The sequence below is a fragment of the Pinus tabuliformis genome, chromosome 4_2 (genome assembly GCF_031772625.1).
Source record: "Pinus tabuliformis cultivar Carrire ecotype Pingquan chromosome 4_2, CPIR1, whole genome shotgun sequence".
Taxonomy (NCBI): domain Eukaryota; kingdom Viridiplantae; phylum Streptophyta; class Pinopsida; order Pinales; family Pinaceae; genus Pinus; species Pinus tabuliformis.
In genome coordinates, this window is record NC_142304.1 from 1,141,347,209 (window position 1) to 1,141,368,782 (window position 21,574).

General features: G+C 38.0%; 1 pseudogene across 1 annotated transcript in view; it reads left to right on the forward strand.

The window, feature by feature from the left end:
- LOC149173700 (plant UBX domain-containing protein 10-like) overlaps nt 1-21,046 on the forward strand; it is a 64,798-nt pseudogene extending 43,752 nt beyond the window's left edge. The window contains exons 3-5 of the transcript XR_016259151.1: nt 399-572; nt 20,027-20,194; nt 20,368-21,046. The product of XR_016259151.1 is annotated as a plant UBX domain-containing protein 10-like (transcript). The remainder of the gene's footprint in view (nt 1-398; nt 573-20,026; nt 20,195-20,367) is intronic.
- The last annotated feature ends 528 nt before the right edge of the window (nt 21,047-21,574 follow it).

The following is a 21,574-nucleotide window of genomic DNA, read 5'->3' on the forward strand; positions in this document are numbered from 1 at the left end:
ACATGTCTTCATTTGATCGCTTGAATATACTATGAATAAGAATAAGTGCTTTTCCTTTATTGGATGTAATCTCTCTAACTCCCCTTACAGCATGTCTAGTCCCTGTATACATCAAAACCTTGTATTTCCTCTTATTTGAAAGGCATGCATGACCTTTACCTGTACACCTATTCTATAAGCATTACACCTCTGTAAATACTAAATATTTTTCTGCTTACATGATTCACTCACCAAGGCAATTTGAAGAACATCCGCAAATATTTTTCTGCTTCTGTGATGTTTTACAGTCCAGTTCAACTCCGTTGCATAGGCAATTTGAAGAACGTTGTCACTACCATTATTAGTCATCAAGTCATCTGTGTTTCCTTCTTTAAGGCATTCTTTCTTCTTTGTACTAGATTGAAGGCCCAGTATCTCCACAAGAACTGGTTGAGATCTTACAGAAAGCAGTAGAGGAACAGGGCTAAGCTTTGATAAATGCAAGGCTGGAAGAAGAAGAGAAAAGGTTATCAAACCAGCGGCTAAGAGAGGAGCAGGATGCAGCATATCAAGTAGCACTAAGAACAGAACAGGTTCTACTCTTACAACTCCTTTGCTCAACTGTTCATTCTCTTTCCCACTTAGTTATCCTGCAAAGTTAAAGAGAAGGCTACACACTTAAATGTTTAAAAGTTCTCTAGTTTGGTAGTATTTGGTGGAGAAAATAGAATTCGCAATCTACGCAACGCAGACTTGCAGACATGTATGAAAAGTTCCCTTCTTCCATTTTGTTGCTGAGAAATAAGCATATCTTGAGAACTTGTTTCTTCTTGTGCCACTTATAAAGGAGTATTTCATTGTGGCTGCTCCCTCTTCATTTTGTTGCACTTCGTATCCAATTCTTCAATTGTTCATTTTCATCATGCCTTTTTGAATTGCAATCTTGTCTTTGGAAGATCAATAAAAAAGGCACCATGTACATTATTGAGCCATATCAACTGCCCTCTGTTTTTCCTTCTGTTCACACGCACATGATTACCAAAAAAACAAAATTGTCACTAACATACGGCACTTGGGACCACTGAAATACTCTATATATTCCAACGTTGACACTATGAGACAACATTTTGCAGAGCATTTCTGTGGCTACTGGCAATTTTATCTCTACTAGAACAAAAAGGTGGTTATTAACACAACCTGATTCAGAAACCAATTGTGTAAAAACCAACTCTACTGCTTTAAAATTTCAGAAGCTTATTGGGTTTGGAACTGGAAATTAAATGCTTAAAAGGCCTCTGATTTGGTAGTATTTGGCAGAGAAAATCAAATCCTCAATTTACCCAATGCAGCCTTTCAGAGATGTATAAATAGCTTCCCTTTTTTCATTATGTTGCTGAGAAATAAGCACATCTTGAGAACTTGTTTCTTCTTGTGCCACTGATAAAGTAGTGTTTCGTCATGGCTGCTCCCTGTTCATTTTGTTGCACTACATGTTCAATATTTCAAATTTGTTGGACACCTAATCCTAAATGGGTTAGTGTGGAAGCCGAATAGACCAAAGCAGTCCCAGAGACCTTGGAATCTGAAACCCAAGAGTCACATAATGTACTATAAATGTAAATCTCTTGTTAATAAAATTGTATTGCATGTTTTATCTTTCATATCTCTCTTGCTGTCCATGTGTGTTTGACATGGTATCAGAGCAGGCGTATTCCTGCCCTGTATAATTAATTTGAGTCATTTGTTTATGGCCTTTCTGTGCAGTGTATTTCTGCCATATTCCTTTATACAGACCTGTGCCTTGTCTGCCATATACCATTTATAAAACCTGCGCCTTGCTCTTCTGTTGCGCTGTCATCCTGACCTGATTTGAAACGTTTGCACTGTCCTTGTACCTGCGCTCTGGGCCTGACACGGTATCTCTGCGCTTGTCAGCTATGAGTTTTATATATTCTCCCATGCAAAAACGCTTCTGCCATTATTCTTTGTGGTATCAGTTCATCGAATCACTGCTCCTCTCTACCATGCAATAATAGTTTTATTACATGCGTTTTCGGCTTTGCTCCAGTGGTGTGATTTCCCATACCACCATTGGCTTGATGTTAATTAATACCACTCGGCCCCTCGACTATCATGCTCTGCAGCTCCAGTCTATTGTAATACTCGATACCACTCATACTGCGTTGTCGTTACCGTTTGTGTTGCAAGGCTCTCATATACCACTGTTATATATATAGTGCGTCCTAGCCATTGTAGATTTGTGCGATAAAGTTTTTGATTTGTGTAGATAAACCTCAAGGTGGAAAAGCTTATTGCCTGGTGTTGTTAGAATAGTCGAACAAAGGTGCATGGGATGGTGGCCTATGTGAATGTTGGTTGTGGTGCGGCGAGCATGGAGATGCTGCGTGAATGGAAGAACAAAGCGAAGAACACCTGAAGGAAGGAGAGCAGACCCTCAGCCATACATTGTGTCGGTTCGTGCGTCAAAACATTTGGCCGGTCATCGATCGGCCGACTCCGAGGTTGCTGCAGATCAACGGAGGAGCTCGAGGCCTTCAATTTGAGCCTTTAATTGACTGTTGCCGTTGCAGATTTTCCATTTTTTTTTGTTTTCTGAAGAGGAGGTCGAAGTTGCTGGCACTCAATTGCGCCTTTGGTAGCTGGATTTTAATGCATATTTTTATGTCCAGGACTCATTTCATATTCGGCTGAGCTTTCACGTTTTCCAGGGTTTATTGAACAGGATTCGATCTTTAAGCCGATAAAAGGCTTGAATGTAACAGAGAATTGTCTTCTTGGATTGGCTTTAACGGGAAGCCCGCTATAAGTTCGTTATAAAAGTTTTATTCGAAGCCCTAGATGAGAATTATCAGGTCAGGGCCGCCATCTATGCTGCGAGTTTTGTTAATGCTGTACTAGAACCGAAGCTGAGGCTGGACAGTCAGGCAAAGCGCAGGAGATATACAATTCAAGGAGAATAATAATACGCAGCAGTTGGAAGGAATTTGATACCTTGAAACTTGGATTTTTATTTGCATCATTAATTTATCATTTCCAGGGTGGGCCTTGGAGTGTTGTAGCACTACATTCTTTTTGTTGAGGATTTGTTTCGGGGCTCTGAGTTCTTTTCTCTATGCCTCTCTTCAAGAGGAAACCGTTTCCTCTTGCTGAACCTCCGGAAGACATTAAGCCCAATGAGTAGGTGTTTCAAATTCGATTTACGAAAGAAATCTTCAGGGATTATCAAGTGTAGTTGTCACTATGAGTTGGTATAGAGGTGGGCGTATGTATATCAACATCTTAGCGTGTGGAGGCGTATTAGTGTGTAGAGGCGTATCAATCTATGGAGCATGTTTCTATTTCGTTGAATAAGATAAGGACCAGCGTACAACGCAAATACCGATATACATGTGGAATCTCGCCCTGAAGTCTTGCCCGATCGGAAGATGAGCGGTCAATCACTCGGCCGTCGTGGTTTCAGAAGGTGAAGCGATTGAATTGCAGTGTGGATTTTGTGAACGTGCACTCTTAGAATTGTTGACTCAAGGTCTGGAACAACATCAAAGGCTCATTTGATCAACATGTAATAACTTATTTGGTTCGGCGCAATTACAATCAACATCGTTGCTCCGTTCTTCCTATTTCGACCTCAGTGGTGTGAATTCTATGTGCATTAATTAAGTCATGGGATCAAAATGTTAAAATCCATTGATTGCAGTACATGGCTTATGTGGTATGGTAACATCATAGTGGAATGTTCTTTTGCTGGAAGTTGATGGAGCGTTGGCAAGAATACCGATTAGACTCAAGCCCGAATTGAAAGCATGTGTGTTTGGACTGGTGCGCATCGAGGCATGGTGGAAAGACGAACCAGGATTAAGGAAAGCTGCCGTCCGTTGGTATACACGCGCATTGCTCCTCCCATCAAAGTCTGTTGAAACAAGGAACGAGGAATGATTAAATCGATGCGCTGTCCATTGAATGTTTTGCATTATTTTTGTGCTGTCCTTATGTGTTGTATAAAACTCTGGTGAATATTTGCGCTGTCTTGCATTGCGGTCTTACACTCAGAGCGCTGTCCATTAACACTCAGAGCGCTGCCCATATATTTATATGTGTTCTTTAACGCTGATCAGTTTTGAGTATTACGTTGAATGTGTTGAATGCCTGTCTAACATGGCAGCTTGAAAGCTCGTGCGAGAATCGAACTGGTGGTAGCTGAATACTCTTCACTTGTGTGAGCATCCCTAGCACTGTGTGTTGCGCTGGTCACAATTTTGTGGAAGGCTATTCTGGGTGGTTCGAACTTGTTACTGCTCGCTGGTTGGACGTGTGGCTATATTGGAGTCTAAACTGATTGCTTCAGACCTGAGTATCACATCCCTGTACAACGAGATGGAGTATCACACCTATGTGTGACATCTATTGTATATGAGGTGAATTAGTTAAAGTTCTGGGGTATGGTCATCTTGGAGATGGTAACCTACATCCGTGATCAATCTGGTATGTGCATTTGAGCATCAATTCATTTGCAATGAGATCCCTGTAGAGTGCTTCACTAGTTTTCCATCACACTACACCAACTCACAATGTGGATTCACTCTTGCAATGAGATCCTTGTAAAGTGATTCGTTAGTTTTTCTTCATGCTACACCATCTCGCAGCATCGATTTTCTCTTGATATATATTTCTTCCATTAGGAAGGCCGAGTATCCCATTTATTTTCTAAACAGGTTCACATAATAGATTAAGCTATCTGTCTTTAAAAGAGAAAGCCAAGCATTCTGAGTCTGAAAGTCCTTGCTGGAATTTACTCTCATTGCTTCTCTTCATTGCAAGAAAGTGGTAAGATCAGAGAATATTAATTTGTGCCCTAGTTAAAGCATATGAATATTCAAATCCTGCCCATGACATGGTGTTATTGAAGTTTTGATAGTCATCATTTCTGATTTGAAAGTGAAGGAGTACTTGAAGGATCCAAGCAAGTTTGCAGTTGCTTTTGCCCCAATTGTGGCATTGTATTTAAAACCCATTATAGTGTCTGTCTACATATATTGATTCTCTGATTCATTTGCTGCACATTTATACAAGATATTGCTGTGTACTATTACTTTTCTGCATAAAGTAATAATTGTGATCAGTTTTTAAGGTGTAAATCTGACATTGAAGAAAAATGGTCAGAATCAGTGAAGTATTAGAGTTCATGAATCTTATACAATCTACTGTTGATGACACATTACAGATCAGCATAGGATCTCTCTCAAAAATTCAGACATGTCTACAAAATGCACAGGAAAAGATTGATTTTTTGCAGCTTGAATCATAGCTACAACAAGAAGAGCTACATCAAAATAGACATCATTCTGAACCTGTTTCTATTCAGAACGTTGAGACTGCAACCCATCAACAACAAGACAATAATATTACAGTTCATTCAGATTTAGTACCCCATAAAGCAGCAGTTGTCCATGCAGATGCAGAAACTCAGCCTGCACTTCCCAAGCCCATCATCAGACCTTGGGAACAGCTTGTCCACAACAAGCACAAAGCTGGTCTTGGATATAACAAGGACTTGTCCTTTCATATTCCAGACTATGCCAAGCCCATTTAATTTCAGAGTGTTGGATTCATTCATGACAGTTCACTTGCTCCTCATGACAGTTCACCTCCAGCTGTTCCAGATTCTGCCCCTCTTCCACAGCAACAACAACAACAAAAACAACACATCGTGAAATGCCAACACTGTGACCGAGTTGGCCATTTGAAAGATCACTGTTTTGATCTTCATCCATGTAAGCACTGTCATAAAACCAGCCATTCTTCACACAGATGCTTCAAAAACAAATGTCCTGCAAGAACAAAGATTCATCTTGGATGGATCGCTTCTTGGCAATGGGCATCAACAGCCAAGAAGATATTCCAAACACATGTCAGAACTTGTTCCAGAATATTGAACAGTCTTGCAGTCGAGTTTCCTCCATCATCTCACCTTGTATCTGACAGGGGGGAAATGATGGTCATCTACAAGCTTCAAAGTCACATCAAGCGAGCCTGAGCCACAACCTGCCACACCAGTTTCAGAGTTGTAGCCAGAGACAAAGATGCCCCTGAACATGCCTTCAGTTGGCAATCTGGGACACTTCCTCTTGCCAGCTTTGGAGGAATTCCAGGAACACAATTGAGAACACTTCCTCTAGCAGAAGACACCAGCTTCTTGCCAGCTTTGGAAGAGTTCCAGGAATTGCATTAAGCATTCCAGAGTTGTTGGTCATCCTTAAACCATCACAGGTTGAGACTTCCCTTTTCAGGTTGAAGTTTTACCTTTTATGCGGGGTGAGACCTCCCTTTTATGGTTGAAGGTTTCCCTCTTTAAAACAATAGGATCACTTCCTCTAGCAGAAAACTTCAGTTTCTTGCCAGTTTTGGAAGAGTTCCAGGAACTGCACTAAGCGTTCCAGTGTTGGTGGTCATCCTTAAACCACCGCCCTTTATACCAACATTTCAGAGAGCACATTCAGCCTAGTGTTGCCATGCATTTTTTTGCACATTTTGTATTACAGCTCTCTTCTTGGACTCATACATAACCCTTCGGATTAAGGGGGGAATGTTGGACACCTAATCCTAAATGGGTTAGTGTGGAAGCCGAATAGACCAAAGCAGTCCAAGAGACCTTGGGATCTGAAACCCAAGAGTCACATAATGTACTATAAATGTAAATCTCTTGTTAATAAAATTGTATTGCATGTTTTATCTTTCATATCTCTCTTGCTGTCCATGTGTGTTTGACAAAATTGTTCATTTTCATTGTGCTTTTTTGAATTGCAATCGTGTCTTTAGAAGATTTATAAAAAAGCACCATGTACATTGTCGGCCCATATCAACTTCCCACTGTTTTCCTCTCGGTTCACATGCACATGATTACAAAATAATGAAAAGTGTCACTAACATATCTTTGAATGCACTGTGGACCAATGAAAAACTCATATATTCCAACATTGACACTATGAGGCAACATTTTGCGGACCATTTATGTGGCTACTGGAAATTTGATCTCTAATAAAACAAGAAATGCAGTTACTAACACGGTTTGCATCAGAAGCCAATTATGTGTAAAAACCAACTCTATCACTTTAAAATTTTAGAAGCTTATTGGGTTTGGAACTGGAAATTTTATCTGCACTTGGAGACCACCTGTTGAAAATCTGCCTTGATATGCTTCACTTCCATGCTTTTGTTCAAGGTCAGTAGTTGCTATCAGTCATTGTCTTGTTTAGGATTTACAACTTTTTGACTGATCCGATGTGGTTCATATCTGCATTGTCTCTTTGCCCCATTTTTGACTTGTTAATTGGATGGTTGATGCTCATGTTTTGTGCTTGAGAGCAAATCCCTTTTTCCCTAGTTTTGCTTTCCAATGTATGAAACAATTTATAGGCTCTACACACGTTGCTTATGAAACTAGATATTGAAGCATATTATGGCATTCGCACAGGCTCGGTTCCTTAGATTCTATGACTAAATATTCACCTTAATCTAATGTGCACTCTGATTGCATAAATTCTGTGTAAAATTAGATGAAGTTTGCACAAAGATTGTCTGCTTTATTGGGTCGATAGTGGAAAATGATTTTAACCTATACGAAAGGATGATCAAAAAGATATGTCAACTGTGTAGGTGATATTACAGAACATAACAAACCCATTTTTCAAAAACAAAGGTGTAATTAATCATTTTTTTTTCTTTTAAATATATTCCACTTATCTTACTTCATAATGGTACTGTGATTTGTGAAACTGGCTATGATACTACAAGTCATACCTTGATATGTAGCAAGCTATGAAACTAACTCCAAATTATTGCAGTTCCACCTCAAATTGGGTAGGGGTTTGAACCTGGGTTATTTGCATGTTGACACCCTTTCTTAACCACTAGACGACTATCCAATAGACTGTCTACATCTGAACTTTAAATTAATATAATGCAATATTGGCCAACAGGAGAGAGACCAACGTAGATATTTGGAAGTTGAACATGATACAAGAGAGGGGACAGAGAAGACAAGACAGGAAGATCGAGCTATAATAGAAGCCATACCTCAGTTTCAAGGCAGAGAAAGTGCATGTCCAGGTTATATTTAGCATGAAAAGGATCTTAATGTCACCCAGGAAATGCCTTGTAATTGTCTTATTATTGCCCATTCTATTAATTATAGTCTATAAATATCATTCAGTTGTCCATGCTATCATTTAGTTTTGTTATTTCTATTAATATTCCCTGTTACAACAATATCTAGCACCCATATATGATGTAAAGTCCTAAGCATCAGGGGGCTAGTTTTGTTCACTCATGAAGGCTATCTATTGTCACCACAATAGCTCTTCGTCACACTTTCAGTTGGCTCTTTTCCAACTCAAGGGGGCTTCCCTAAAGATATGATTGCTAAGGCTATAGAGTGGAGGCTCAAGGTGATTTTATGAAGAGTTAGCCTTAACAAAACATAGGTTGTAGCATATGGAAAAAAAGGAAACGGGGAAAGGAGATGGAAATGAAAAGAAAGGAAAAAGAGGGAACAAGGAAATGGGCTGACATGGGACCGTTGCCTATCAATCTATGGGCCAATGGAGTCATTAAATATTGCATGAATAAAGGAATTAGTGTGTCACAATCAACTACTTTGGATGGCTATATGGTAGAAAGGGCTAGTTTGCCACATTCAACCTTTGGGATGAAAGAACTTGTTGATGCATTCATCATTTGGGTGTGTACTTAAGGTAAAAGGAACTAATCTGATGCAGTTCAACCTTAAGTGTTTTCTGGAAATTAATGTGTGAAACTTAATCTTGGAGAGCTAGGGGTGCTACTCATCGAATAAATTTGAAAGTGCTGTCATATTGGGCTGAATTATAATTCCATTTCAACAACTAGTTTATTAGATGAAGGAAATAAAACAGAATTGTAACAGCAAGGAAAGCAAGAGCGTGAGTCTCCTCACATTGCTTTACTTCTAAATGAAAAAGGTTTCATTAATAGGCGTTCATATCAAAATGATAGCAAGTGGTTTTCTACACATAATTAACAACGAAATTGAAGAGCATGTACATAACCGTACAACGATATAGATCAATACCTCAGTTCTTCATCAGTATTCAATCATCCTCCAATCTCTACAATCTCCCACCACTTCTCTTTTTCACAATCCTCCAATTTCCAAATTCAAATGAAATGGAGAGAAACTCCTCTTTATATAAAGGGAAATTCATCTCTTTTACAATAAAATACGATATTTGCTAACTAACTTTGTGAAAAGTAAAACAAATATTATAATCTCTCTACAATCCATGATTAACTATGTTACAACATGTCGATAGCAGCCTCTCTCTAACACAATTTTCCCTCGTCCAAAAATAGTAGTAGTAGTGTTCCATAGGGATGCATCCCCCAGGGTGGGGGAACACCCCCATGTTTCCAATGCTTCTAGGAAAAAGGGGTGTCTGGGGAAACATTTTCCCACGTCCCCCTCTAGGGAAACTCGAAAAAATGCATAGGGAAACATTTCCACAAAGTGGAGGATGCATTTCCCCAAAAGCAAAGATGTCTGGGTGCCCCCCTTCGAGAAGGGGGATACTTGTATGCCCCCCCTCAAAATATTTATTCCAACAAGCCATGAAGATAGAACAAAGGTAGGGGACAAAACTTTGAGGAGTCTATGACCTTGTTAATTAATGGTATTATTAAATTCATAAGGTAAAAGCAACATTATCGTTTATCTTACACTTTCTACCATTTTACTTCAATTTTTAACATTACCATTAATTTCTTTTAGGATGTTTGAGAGTGGTTCCAACCTCATTGTACTTAGGAAAAAGTAGAATTTCATATCCCATTCATAATTCAATAGACTTAATAGTTTTCTAGATTTCAGGATTGGTTGGATTATAGTGTTTCTACTAGATTGCACAATGATGAATTTGCATGGGATGAATTATTATTTTTGTGATATTATTATTATTATTTTAGAGATGGGGATCCTTATGCTAGGGATTCTAACATCCCCCATCCAAGAATGTGCATGCATGTAACCACTCCACACGTGTGAATTCTGAGGTAAAAAACTCCATGGATGAATGTGCAAGGTGCCAAGTGGATGGAGCACTCCACACGAAAAGGTGTTGTCAACTCCCCAAAATAGAAAGTATATCATCTCTTGACAAGTGTGCCCTCTAAGAGAATCCAAAAAAGTAAGAAGAAACCTTGCACAAGTGCACCTTCCAAGAATAAACTCCAAAGATAGAAAGGAGGCCAAGTACAAGAGCATGTTAAACCACACATGTGACTCTCCTCATGTGCCACAAGCATCCCAATAACAACCTTCATAACCACCCTACATATAATAACATATACATGACAAGTCAAAAAAGTGAGGGTGCTCTCCAATGAAGGTCAAAGATGGCAAGTGTTTTTGAAATTTCCATGCAATAATGATGAGAGAGCACCTAGGACAGGTGTGTCCTAGAAAAATTTGTCATATAACTACCTCAAACCACCCAACAAATCATAAAATATTCTCCATGTGAAGTGAGCACTAGGAGAATGTGCCAAGGTGGTTATAACTCAGCAATAAATAACAGTGTTCCACGGGGACTTGCCCCCACCCCTAGGGGTCTAGTTTCCTAGTTGTAACTTTGTTGAACTCTTGAGTTTTAATGTAAGACTGAAGTTTGAAACCTAAGGCACAAGAAGAATGCAAGTTAAACAAATGAAATTAAAATTTACATACAACATTTTGAATTTTTGACAAAAAAAACCCTCTACTCAATGCAACAATAATGGCAAAAAAATACATTCAAACCAAAGCAAAAATCATGGAAAAAAACTAGGGCACAAGAAGAATTTAAACAAATAAAATTAACAATCAAGATTTTGCATTTTTGACAAAAAAAACCTTTGCACTAAATGCAACAAAAATGACAAAAAAAAACACTCAAATCCAAACAAAAATCATGGAAAATATATGGGTGACTGAAACCCAAGGAAAAACAAAAAGAATAGGGCCAAATTTGATGCCCATACCTGAAAACCTCGCCCTGCTGAAGAAACTTGGTATTCTTTGCTTGGGATGCTAAATTCCTTCACTTTTATCCTCTCTTGCCCTTGTAGATGACTTCTCCTCCTCCTTAGCTCTCATCCTTGCCCTTTGTTTGCAAAATTAATAAAAAAAACCCCAAAAAAACTTTTAAAAACTCATTGTCGTGCGCCCTGATGATTTTTTCAGGTGGGATCGCGATTTTTTCCAAAAATTGCAATAAAATCACGATTTTTTCAGATCGAAAAAATCGTCGATTTAATTGCCGCCACGGAAAAATCGCGAATTTTTGAAAAAATCGAGATTTTATCACGATGTTCGCAACATTGGTATCATCTTAGGGGTTTGAGTTTTGTTGAACAATGGGACGTGTTTGTGTCCACTAATAGATGTCAAGAACCATCTCCTTCATTGGCCGAGCTTCCTTTGTTTGTTGGCTGAATACACTTGTGGAAGAAGAGGGGTCAAACTGTTGTCATTTAGGGGTCGAGCTCTTCTTTTGTGGACATTGTGAGGCCCTACAACCATCATTGCTAAGAGGGCCGAGTTCCTTGTTGTTGGAATGACTGCTGGGTATATATATGTGGGCTGAATATTGAAGGTTGTTGCTACTATCAAAGGAGGCCAAAATCAACACTCTGATAGAACACACTCATGTTCTTTGTTTTGTTATTTGTGTGTGCTCCAGATAGTGGTCTATATAATTTTTGAGTATTACATGAATGATGTATTGCAAATATGAAGTGTTCCCATGAGCATTTACTTCGTACGATGTGTGTTATATTGAATAAATTTAATAAAAGTGCACCTATAGCCATGTGTTTACGAACTTTTTGACAAAATTTATAAAGACCATATCAAGTAAAACTCAGAAATTTGGTGGGAAACTAAGGCACTTCCAGGAGGGTATCTTACACAAAATTACCATCTAACTTAGGAAAATGGTTAGGCCACCATCAAATCATAATGTGATATCCCCTTTGTAACTCAAACTTAGGAAATAACATATCAATAAGGGTACTATCATGAAACACATCACCCCTTAAGTGATGTCTAACAAATCTGACATAGCATAATTAAATCACATAAGAAAATTTGTGTTTACGAACTATTTGACGAAATTTCACAAAGACCATATCAAGTAAAACTCAAAAATTTGGTAGGAAACTTAAGGTACTTCTAGGAGGGTATCTTACAGTGGTATCAGAGCATGGTCTTGGATAGTTGTGTGGTTTAAAGGGCAGTGTATATCAACATTTTGATGAATCTGGAAGACCATAAATACATCACCTACAAGAGAAGCTACCAATTCAGAGCATGATTTTGGCCGGTTGTGGGTCTAAATTAAGGTGATACCAAGAAGAAAATCCCAAGACTAGAGTCAAAGGAGAAAGTTGAGGGTTTAATTGAAAAAATGCCTTAGAATCAGTTGTTGCAAGAAGAATTCATAGAAGTCCTTCCAAAATTTGAAGAATATAATGAAAATTTCACAAAGATGATAGAGCAAATTGTAGCATGGATGGCAAAGAAAAAAGGAAGGTGTTGATCTATAAATGATGAAAATAAAAAGAGCACAACTGTTGAACAAAACCCCAATGTAAATGTTGCGAGTGCAAGAGAAACAATGATTAAATGTGAGGACTATTTTCAAACCTCCCTGGACAACTTGGGAGAAATCATACCCGTTGAAGGTGAAGCTAGCCCAAGTTCACTCCAGTAGGTTGGTACAAGGGTTTGGGATGGAGGAGAGTCAGAAAATGCTATGGAATGTCTGTCATCACTTGACGAGATTGTTGAGTAAGATTATGAGTACAAAGAAAATCATGAGGCTACGACAATTGATGATGATTCCCAAGAGTGCAAAAATGATGACACACAAGTAGTCAGCGGTGCGAACCCAGACCCATCAGTTGACTTCTTTTATGAAGTAGATGTTTCTCACAATCCTACTTGTGCCCACAACTTGGAAAACCAGTTCAAGGTGAGCATAGACAATATTATGGCAACCATGAGGCATTATGACGATACAAGCATTGGTGGCAAATTATTGTTGGAGAAGTGCGGTGACACATGACTGTTTGGGAGGAGAGACTTCACTTGCAGATTTTCAGACGCTTAGAAAGGCATTGTTAGAGATGAAATCTAACTCCCTACACCTCCTTTTAGACATAAATCACCTACTCATGCTTGTTGAATTATATCATGATGTGCTAATAGAGAAAGAGGAGGAAGTTGACAAGCTTACTCATGAGCTTGAGATTTCCCAGGAGTCCTTGAAGAGCACTCAAATGGCCCTTCAAGAATTAGAGTTGTAGGTTGAGCAACTTTGTATGGAGTTGAGTTATGTGTGTTCTTCATCCTCCATAGCAAACAGTCAGTTAACTATGGAAACCATCACACAAGAGGATGTTAGGGGCACTCATGATTTGATAGAGGTGCCTCTTGTGATAGTTGAGCACAAGGAGCACCTAGATGAACTAGCACTTGCAGAGAGGTATGTCCCAGAGGTTTTTGATTATGCACCCATGGGATGTGGAGATAGGTATATTTTAGACGAGGATACATCCATCTGGGATCCAAGTTTAGTGGACATGAGTGGAATGGGTATTGGAAGCCCAGGTTGGCATTGGGATCCAGGTGGGGATTTCCATCATATACCAAAGATTCGGGATGATTATGGCATTGGTGGGATGGTTAACCCAGTGACCAAGGGCACACATTCTTTAGGGGAGTTCCAGTCAGCACTAGTGGCCAGTCAGTTTATGAACGGACTCCAAAAGATGTCTTGGCACATCATCTATGTGCAAGTTTGCAGGCAAGAGTTATTAGAATGGGAGGACATTGGTATGCCAGGCGGGGCATTGTATGGAGACGATGCTCCTCCATTGATGTATTGGGCATAGGAGCCACTGAGGATTGACACAGTAATGACATTCCCCTTAGCATGTGAGGAGTTATGCCACTTAGGTCTACCAAGACAGATGAGGAGATATGCCTCACATCATATTGGGTTCACTAGCAAAGTGGTAGATACATTGGCACATGCAGGATACCAAACGATACAGGGTGGTATGACAATATGCAGTGTAATCTAGTGGTGCACAAAGATATGCTGCGGAGTATAGTGTTATGCAGAGGAGTGCGAGGATACATGGTTGTATGCAGTAGTGTATGATGTTACACAACAGGATTTTGGAGCATTGCCTTTAAAGAGATTTATTGACAGGGACGTCAGGCATACCATTCGGTTTAGCTTACCCAAGATCGATGAGGCCACAGATGAACATCTCTTGATCATATCCCTAGGGATTCACATGCCTATCTCTCGTCCATATTTCTTACAATCATAGAGGATTTGGTTGTTGTCCCTTGATGAGTAGCAGGACACATGGGGCTCACCTGAGATAGTTGGATGGTACAGTGCATCAGGAGAGAGACTTCCTAGTCGTGGCATATGGTTAAGGCACAAGTTGGCAGATGCAAGCTTGGGGATGGCTCGATCTACTGTAGAGATAACATATGTTTTGCCCTTGAGCTCACACTTAGGGAGATGCATGACACACTTTTGGCAGGACATTCTGAGGTATTGCATGAGCATGAGCAAGTGGTAGACCTCTCTTACATGAGGGTATTTAGACTCTAGACAATATTAGGGTGCATCATCAGGAGACAGGATAGGAGATTTATCTACGTGATTTGGAAGGAGCAGGTAGGTTTAGAATGTACCCGACTGATTATCGATACATGGCATTCATCTATTGGTTGCATAGATGGATCAGAGATGAGGCATAGAGGGTTCCAACAATTCTCTGTACTACACAACAATAGCCAGTAGGGGTTGGGTGTTGTGAACTCTCGACTTGGCTAGGAGATCCAGGGATCTAGTTGATTGATGGATCACTCCACTTCTTGATGAGTAGTGTTGGGTGATCCAGTTCATTCTCAGGTTGACACGTGGAGGATTGCAGAGACCTTCACCATGTGGCGATACAAATTTTCCCTGTTGTTGCTCAGGATCAGATCGAGTTGTAGACCAGTAGAATCTAACCTCGCTGAGATGCAATGGCAGGATGTGCTTCATGGTTGTGGGTTCAGACCTTACAGATATTTTGTCATGAGCTTCTAAGCAAGAAGGATTCAATATGAGCGCAATGGGCAGTTATTTATGATTAGAGTGGCGCAACGACAACATGGCAGTCCCTTTTCCAGATTAGCATGCGACCCTGCATTACGGGGCTTGGCAGTTTAGCTACCATTATGGATGAGTTGGTTTTTACAGGGGGAGATCACTCAAATCTTCCATTGGACCTCAGTTTCATGGAGAGTGTTTCACTCCTCAGTGATTCGTTGATATTTTGGAGTGCCTCACTAGTATGGGAGAGTGATTTGTAGGAGGAGGCCATGGTTAGTTCATGTGGAGGAGGACCCTTCTCAGTAAGAGTTGACTGTTGGACTGTATCTTCAGGAGTCACTCTTGAGGTACATGAGATTGGCCTTCCAATAGAGCAGTTTCTCAAGGAGATGGCCGATATTTTGTATTTTTGAGATGCTCTACTTATCGGCAGTATGCAAAGGGCTTCTTGTGTTTATGTCTTGTTGGGGAGTGAGTGGAGGGAGGAATGCTTCACAATGATCAAGATGGTTTGGACTCTGGTATTAGTTTGGATCAGCTTGTGGAGCGGAAGCATGCAATGACATTACCTGAGGAGAAGAAATTTTGGCGAGGGCATGTTGTAATGTCCCCAATTTTTGGATTTCCATATGGTGAGATTAGGAGGGATTTACAAATCTTATGTCAACCTGGTCACAGGAGCAGGATTATATTATTGGTGGGTCCAGAGGGTTTTTATGAGTTTTATGGGGCCCGACTAGGATTGGTTGCCTTTTTTCATATTCGGGATTAGTTCTGCATAGTTCGATCTTGGTTCCACTACATTCCGACAATTTTTGTAAAATGGAGTTATTAACGAGCATAGTTTAATTAATTATGCTTAAGGTGTTGTTCGGGTTGATTACTTGGAGTAACACCTTGGTGTAATAGCTCATTGGAATCATGGTGAAAAGATCTACATGGCAGGATCATGAAAAGGGGCTTTGGGTGGCCGATGTGATCATGGAGGTGAATTAAGCATTTTCCGGGGTTAAAAGTGGCTTTAATTAGTTAATAAAAGTCACTTTATTAAATAAAGAAAGGAAAATAGTTTTTATTATTTAATTGGAGAGAAAAGGTAAAAAGGGTGGCAAAAGAGTCAAGTGAGTTATAAAAAAGGGAAATGAGGGGGTCTCTCCTCATTCTTGCATTTGCTTACTTGAGAAAATGAAACTTGGAGAACTCTTAAGGAAGAGTCTAGGGTTTTTGGAAACCTTAATTTTGGTTGTTGGTTTCAGTGTTCAAACTATACATCCTAACTAGTGTGGGACCAAGATCACTCAGATTTCGTCATTGGGCTTCGATGTTTTCGATGTAGAAGAAGATAGTGGTAGAGAGGAGGTGAATACAAGGTGTTATTAGTTTATTTTATCTTATGTTATTTAATACTCTATAATCTCTTTTGAATTTTCACAACCAGATTTGCAACGATATTGGGAGGCTGATCTCATATGTTTATGGGAGGTCGAAGTTCCTTTTAGTTGGCTGAGTCTGCTACTTTAGTGCTGGAATATTTGGGTCAAGTTTATTCCTACCCTTTGTTGGTTGAGTTTTGTGGGCAAGGGACTGAGCTTTCACATTGTTAAAGGGACCGAGTTTTCCATTTAATGAAGGGTCAAGTTGTATCATTTCAGGGGTGTGAGTTTTGCTGAACAATGGGACATATTTGGGTCTGCTAACATAGGTTAAGAACCATCTCCTTCATTGGCTGAGTTTCCTTTGTTTACTAGCTGAACGCACTTGTGGAAGAAGAGGGGTCGAACTGTTGTCATCTAGGGGTCGAGCTCTTCTTTTTGGACAGCATGAGTCCCTACAACCATGATTGCTAAGAGGCTGAGTTCCCTGTTGTTGGAATGACTGCTAGGTATATATATTTGGGCTGAATATTGCAGGTTGTTGCTACTGTTATAAAGGAGGCCAAAATCATCACTCTGCTAGAACACACTCAGGTTCTCTGTTCTTTTATTTGTGTGTACAATCTTCATATCAATTTATAAATATGGAGTATATCTCTTTATTTTCTCCAGACAGTGGTCTATATAATTTATGAGTATTACATGAATGATGTAGTGCAAATCTGAAGTGTTCCCATGAGCATTTAATTGATACTATGTGTGGTATATTGAATAAATTTAATAAAAGTGCACCTACAGCCATGTATTTACAAATTGATTGACGAAACTTACGAAGATCATATCAACTAAAACTCAGAAATCTGGTGGGAAACTTAAGGCACTTCCAGGGGTATCTTACACAAAATTACCATCTAACTTAGGAAAAGGGTCAGGCCACCATCAAATCATAATGTGATATCCCCTTTCTAACTCAAACTTAGGAAATAACATATCTAGTGACATAGCAAAATTAAATCACATAAAAAAATCTTACAAAGACTACATAAACTATCCCATCATAGCACATCATAAGAGAAAGGGACATAATGGAAGGGCTTACCCATCAAACCATAAACGGTGTTCCCCATCCACGTGCAGAACTTGTAGAACATCCCTCCTAGTGACATCAAAGAATACCACATCATCTTTACCAAAATACATGTATCTCCTCAGCACCATCATCTAACTTCATGGGGGCTAGAACCATGATACATATCCAAAACAAACATATACAACAAACCACCATAATAAAATAAGATGCCACATACATCAAAAATGCAACCAAGAGGTGATAACAAGACAAGCACTTGTGAAAAGACCACCAAGAAGCATAATCACAATCCAGCCAAGGAGAAGTGAGACTCCCGCAACCAAAGATCTTCATCAATAATATAATGCCATGAAGACAAGGGGCTCCATGAAGATGAATCATCCCAAGTCTGTCCAATAGATCCAAGGAACCAACAACGAATTTCCATCAATGTGCGATGAAAAGCACCAAATGAAACCTCATACAATATGAGGTGTAACATGCCTCAATATGCTTCACTTTTATACTTTTGATCAAGCCTAGTAATTGCCATCAATTCTTGTGTTGTTTAGGATTTTCAACTTTTTCACTTATTTCATGCGGTTCTTTTTGCATTGGATCTCTGCCCCATCTTTGATATGTTGATTGGATTGTTGATGCTCATGTTTTGTGCTTCAAAGCACTTCCCTTTTTCCTAGCTTTTCTTTCCAAATGTACGAAACAAATTAGAGGCTCGGTATGCATTGCATATGAAACCAGATATTGAAACATATATTGACATTTGCATAGAGATTCATATTAATCGAAGTTATACCGTGATTGCTAAAATTTTGTGTACAATCAGATGAAGTTTGTGCAATGATTATCTACTTTCATTGAATCGCAATGGAAAATATTTTTCCAATGTTTTTATTTGTGCTTAGAGGCGCTTTATAGTTAACATGAGGAAGATGTCTCATAACATTACATTTAAAACTAATAAATAATACTTACAATAACAAATTTAAAATCACTAATAACAAAAAAATCAATCTCAGCCATAAATAAAATATTTCAATTTCCACCTTAAATTTACATCAAGCTTTACAAAGAGAGACAAAATAATTGAAATAAAAAGAAAATTATTTTTTAGTATGAGGAGATATGTAATTCCTTCACTACTTAATATGGAGTTGACAAATGACTTGTAAAAATAATATTATTGATACCACATCATGTGTAAATCATTCTTTGTTAAGTTCACATGTAATATTTAAAACAAAAATATATTAATAACACAAAAATATATTACTATTAGATATAAATAACATAAGTTTATAACAACTTTATATAAAGATAAATAAAGTAATTTAAATTAAACATTTTCTTATATTATCACTTTCCATTGTGAGGCAGATATGTAATTTATTCCATTCCTAATATGGAATTTATCTATAATATTTAAAAAATATTACTAACCCAAAAAATGAATGTAGGTTATAATTCAAATATTTCAATATGTTGAGTAAAATATTTAATATCGTGTGTTTTTATTCCATAAATAGGTTCTTTTTAATTCAAGGTACCATAAAATAATTATATATATATATATATATATATATATATATATATAAACAAATAGAGAGGAGACATACATGTAACATTGGGAGATTGTATCTTATGGATATATGTTTTCCGCTTATGAATATGAGAGATGTATTAATATTTTAATATGGAAAATGTGAATTATAAATAAAATATTTCAACCTCAACTATGTATTCCACTATGTGCATGTTAAAACATTTTATTAGTGTGTTGTTCAAAACCAGCGTAGATCTACCAAGATTAAGGAGAAATCAAATCTCTCTGAGCTTCAAACATTTTCTCAAATTTTACACTTGAAAAGAGGTTCACATCTTGAGAGATTTGATGTCTCTCAATGCTATATAAATCCAAAGTTAAAATAAATCTATGCTAATTTATACCAAAACATAATTTAAAAAATATTACCCATATAAATTATAAAACAGAACAGTCCATTTTAAAAGGTGGTATAATTAATCGTTTTATTTTAAATGCATACTACTCCTAATTCCATAACAGTTCAACAGTCCATTTTAAAAGGTGGTGTAATTAATCGTTTTATTTTAAATGCATACTATTCCTAATTCCATAACAGTACTGTGAGTTGTCAACATTGATATGACTTTATAATTCATTCCTTGATCTGTGATGACCCATGAACCCTACCCTCACATTATTGCAGTTCCACTTCAATTAGGGCAGAGGTTTGAACCTGGGTCATTTGTATGGCTACATCTTGTGTCAACCATGAGAACACTGTTCGACCAGCTCTCTTAAATCTGATCTTTAAATTAATATTTTGATAAGGCAATGTTGGCAAAAACAGGAAAGAGGCAGCCGTAGACGTTTGGAAACTGAACGTGCTACAAGAGAAGGAAAAGAGAAGACAAAACAAGAAAATCGACCTATAACAGAAGCCGCACCTCGGTTTGAAGGCAGAGAAACTGCGCGTGCAGGCGATATTCAGCCTGAAAAGGGTCCGAATGTCACCCAGGTAATGCCTTGTAATTGTCTTGCTATTGTCCATTTTAATATCATAAATAAATTTCACTTACCCATTCAATTATCTATAAATATCTTTCAGTTGTCAATTCTATCATTTAGTTTTGTTGTTTCTCAGAGAATTGGTTGAATATGATCAATGCACATGGATTTTCCTTTTGCCAGATTCTTATACGATTTCCTAACGGGGATCGGAAGGAGCGGAGATTCTTGTGCACAGAGAGGGTAAAATCCATTTATAACTATGTTGATTCCTTGGGTTTAGTGGGCGTTGGAAGGTATAGGTTAATAGCAACTTTTCCAAGAAGAGTGTATGGTTCTGATAAAATGCACATGACGTTGAAAGAAGCAGGGCTTCATCCACAAGCCAGTTTATATTTGGAGCTTCTTTAATGAAGAATGATTGTAAATATATATTTACATAGGCAGTTTTGCTATCTAAGCAGACATATTAAGACCTTTCCTTGTAAATATATATTTACATAGGCAGTTTTGCTATCTAAGCAGACATATTAAGACCTTTCCTTGTAAATATATATTTACATAGGCAGTTTTGCTATCTAAGCAGACATATTAAGACCTTTCCTATTGGCGGAGTATTATTTTGAGAATAATTCTCTTAAATTTGCATTTTATATATAAATTTTACTGGCTTAGAAGTAAAAAATGTAAATATCATGAGTGGTTCAGGATAGAATTCATACATTTTGGTAGCAGATATCCTGCTGCATGTGTCACTCTGTGTATGACACAAGTAGTTCACTGCTATGCTTTTCTGAGTTTGTTGTAAAAAGTCTTTCTTTACAGGTCACCATTATTATGATATTCTAAGAAGTTGCCTAAATGTGATCACTTTGCACTGTTGCAGTATAGTTTGAACCGCAGAACATGATCTCATAATTGAAATAGTAATGACTTTTTATATCAACATACCTGTTATCATGGAATCACTCTCGATGATATGTAAATTTTATTATCATCGTTTCGAGTTTATTTTATTTTATTCTTAGATTAGTTTGTTGGATTTCATTGGAGACACGTTTGGTGCTCCGTCTTGAATATTTTAAGCTGGTTGTACTTTTAAGTTTTAACAATCCTATTGACCTATTTTGGTCATTTCTGGATATTAATTACAATACTTCAATTTCTTTCTTTTATTTAGGAAAACTCCAAGAATCAGGCAACACAAACTGCAAAAGCTTTGTCATCATTTCTTCTATGAAATTTTGTAATGTTTACTGTCTCTATCATTTCATCCGAAGCTATGGTGAACTCATTTCAGTACTACTGTGCCAATGGTGTATTCTTGACAAAATTAGGATTAGTTTTGTTCATCTATGTCAGCTATTGGAGTAGCTTTTGGATTTGGTGG